The sequence below is a fragment of the Lepus europaeus genome, chromosome Y, assembly GCF_033115175.1.
Source record: "Lepus europaeus isolate LE1 chromosome Y, mLepTim1.pri, whole genome shotgun sequence".
NCBI classification, from domain to species: Eukaryota; Metazoa; Chordata; class Mammalia; order Lagomorpha; family Leporidae; genus Lepus; species Lepus europaeus.
In genome coordinates this window covers 18042011-18045453 of record NC_084851.1, presented here as the reverse complement: position 1 = coordinate 18045453, position 3443 = coordinate 18042011, and the positions used below count along the sequence as shown (strand labels likewise).

Below are 3443 nucleotides of genomic sequence, written 5' to 3'. Positions count from 1 at the left end.
AGCTTTGCAAATGGCATCTCAAGCTCAGCAAATCTGAAATGAAAACCATAGCATTCATTCTTCTTTTATGCTTGCATAAGGCATTACTACCAGCTAGCCTTGACCCACATTACCAAAATATGATTTTTTCCTTGGACTCCTTCCTCTTTCATGTAATAAAGTCATCTGTTGTCAAATCCTGTTACTTCTATGTCCTCACTTTTAAATCTTTATTCTACATTTTATTTACATGCAGAGTATAAAATGAGGAGTGGCTGCCCTTTAATTTTTTTTCTGAGGAGTTCCCACGCTTTAGCTCAAGGCAGTTATCGCGAGAGTCCCAGGCTGCTAGAGGAGACCGTCCTCTGCGCACGCGCAGTCCGTGGCAGCGTGTTTTCGGGGCCCGGTGAGGTAGCGTCACACGCAGGCGCACTCGCGCGCCTACAGCTCGCGCACCCTGTGATAGCGGCTGTGCACGTCCAGGAAGGACACCTCCTTGTAGACCATCGGGCGGCAGCTGGGCTGCGCGCGCACGCGATCCAGCTGTGTGCGCCACTGCTGGCGCAGGCGCCGCAGCCTGAGGTCCTGGACGCGCGTGGCCTCCTCGCACGCGCCTGCGCAGTAGTGTAACAGCTAGCCCAGGCCCTGCTAGCTCATAGGCACCACGAACTCGCACAGCCCGCATGGCCGCGCGCCCACACTCTGGCCCTGCCGGAAGGCGCGGACCTGGGGCCGGCCAGCCCATGGCGTCAGCTCGCGCAGCTCCAAGGCATCCGGCGCGCCCTGCAGCAGTGCCCGGTACTGGGCCAGGCGGTCAATCCGGGCGTCCAGGGTCCAAAGCAGAGGGCGCAGCGGGGCCAGCGCGGGTCCGAGGCCCTCTCAGCACATCCAGACGGTCAGCAGAGAACTGCACAGCGCCCAGGCCAAGGCCGCCGTCTTCCAGCGCTGCAGGCTGGGCCTGCAGGCAGGGGAGGGTCAGCCGCGCGCCGCGGACACAGCCGGGCCCCCCTGGCTTCCGACGCCTCCTGCTTCCTGATCCATGGCGCCCACAGGAGACGCAGGAAGGATCCACCGAGCCAGGTTGCGGGGTTCCAGGCTGTGTGCCAGGGTGCAGGGAAGCCACCCGATGGGGGGAGGGAGTGGCTCCAGGGTGCTTCCCCCAGGAGCTGATGACAGAGTCCAGGCATGACAGAAGGCTAGGCCCGAGGCTGGACCAAGCTCCGGGTCTCCTAGCAACAGTGCGGCTGCAGCCTGCTGCCCGCAGCAGGAGCGTCCCCAGAAGGTGGCGCTGTGGGGCCGGGGTGCCGCAGGAGGCAGGCTCTGTCCCCTGCCCAGAGAGGCCCCAGGGGCCTTCCTGCTCCTTCCCCAGCCTCCGAGCGCGGTGAGCCCCTCGCCGGGCGTCTCCAGCGGCCTTGCCTTCCCTCCCTCCCCATTCCCATTCCCCACGCGCAGCGCCTCCTCCGGGAAGCCGCCCCTGACCGCCGCCCCTCCCCCAGCCGCAGGCCAGCGCAGGGGCCTGCACTCTGCGCTGGGAACGCACCGTTTGCATTCCCGGTCTGGCCGCCTGGTGTCAGCCACCAAGCTTGGCGGCTGGCCCGGCATACACATTTACATGCGGCTCTGCAAGCCCAGGCAGACGCTGGGGCGCCCAGATGCGCGCACAGCAGGCACGCGCTTATCTTTGCGTGCCACCTGAATTTCGTTTGCATACATTTGCATCTCACTTGCGCACGATTTGCATGGGCAGGGACTGGACCTGCTTCTCCCCCCTCCCCTCATTGGTACCCTTATCCCCGCTAATGCGGAGCGCGGGAGCAGCTCTCCACCTGCTGGGTCACTCCCCAAATGCCCCCAAGGACAATGCTCTCAGGAAGTAGATTCACAGAGTAAGGTCCATAATCCATTCAGCGTGTACTGCCAGCTTTTCTCTTCCTTTAGTCTTCTAGTCATTACCTATTTCTCCCAATCACAATGTGTGACAATAGCCACTAAACATGAACAATCTCACCTGATCTTGTGTGTAAAGTCTTGAAAAAGTTTGGCCACATAGACATGGTTGAGCAACCGTATCTTGGACCTTAGTCTCCAGCATTAATCTCTTACAGATTGAGTTGCTACCCCATGATCTGAAACCTGCTACTAGAAATCATATTGCAAGACTAGACTGTCCATGTTGCCACAGACCAGCTCCATCCAGTCCAGAGGCCCCAACATGTGAGAGGTGTTGGTGCTTGAAGAAATGAGAGACACACTCACAGCAAGGCTGATGGCATGGCTCTGTCTTTCAAGCACCAGACTTTATTTTTATATCATGTCACACAATGATTCTTTCTTCTTACAATGAAAAGTCTGTTGTCCATTTTTTCTAATGATAATTTCTTTGATTTTCAAGGGCATATACAGAGCTTGGGTTAGAATCACAGACAGGTGTGAGATAACGGGCTGCCCACACAAGCCAAGGCCTCGAGTGCTGAAAGAATGCTTGCTTAAACTAAAGTTTAAGGTTTACCTTTAGGACTTTATAACATGTATGTATTTGAAAGGATGAAAGAGAGAGAGTGTGTGTAAAAATTTTTCTAGTTTAGAAATCCCATCCCCTGCCAGGGGGGAAATGTTCCCTCCAAGCACACCCTGGAAATACAGGGCCTCCTGCTCCCCTGATCAAGGCAGGAAGGCAAGAGGAGGACTACAAGAGTAGAACAGGTTGTCATCTGAGAGTAACTCTGCTGCAGGCAAAGTCCCAGACAACATTTCCCAGGAACTGGGATTGGTGAAGGTGAAGGGTGAAGGTCAAATCAAAGCAACCTACAAGAAATTGCAATTTGACAAGAAATAAAAGAACTAGAAAAGAAGCAAAAAAACAAAAACAAACAAACAAACAAAAAAAACACCTTATCCAAAGATGTTAGTCACCACTCCAGAACAAGGAAGCAGCAGGCAGGTAATGCGAGGGTCTGGACCACAGGGTACAGGAGCCTCTTAATCAACTGGTGACTATCCCCATGCCTCTGACCTTTACCTACCATGATGCTAGCATTTAATATCGACTCCCCCTCACAGCAGAGGCTGGACAGATCCAAGGGTTCCATGCTGTTCAAGCTAGTGAGCCTGCAGGGAGGCTGGTCCAATAAAGAAGTGGGCCTAACCCCCATGTTGTCAACCCACTTTATTTCAATGCAAGATATTTTATATTTTACACACACACACACACACACACAGAGAGAGAGAAATAACCTGACTCTTGCTATTCAAGCCAACATACTCAGAAATCTCAACCTTAAACCAGCAGCTCTGAAGACATAGAGGGGCCCAGGTTTTAGCTCATCCCATGCCACTTGGTCTCTGACTATGTGGCTTTATCTTTTGTTGTCAATTTTCCTAGTTGGGTTTTTTAAAACTCTGAAAAAACAACTAAAGGAAAAGTCAGTGAGTGCATTTGTCTTACTGAACATTATAGCTTCACA

At 53.8% G+C, this 3443-nt stretch overlaps 1 pseudogene; it reads right to left on the bottom strand.

The window, feature by feature from the left end:
* Positions 1–396: 396 nt before the first annotated feature.
* Positions 397–1581, bottom strand: LOC133754127 (uncharacterized; annotated as a pseudogene).
* Positions 1582–3443: the final 1862 nt, after the last annotated feature.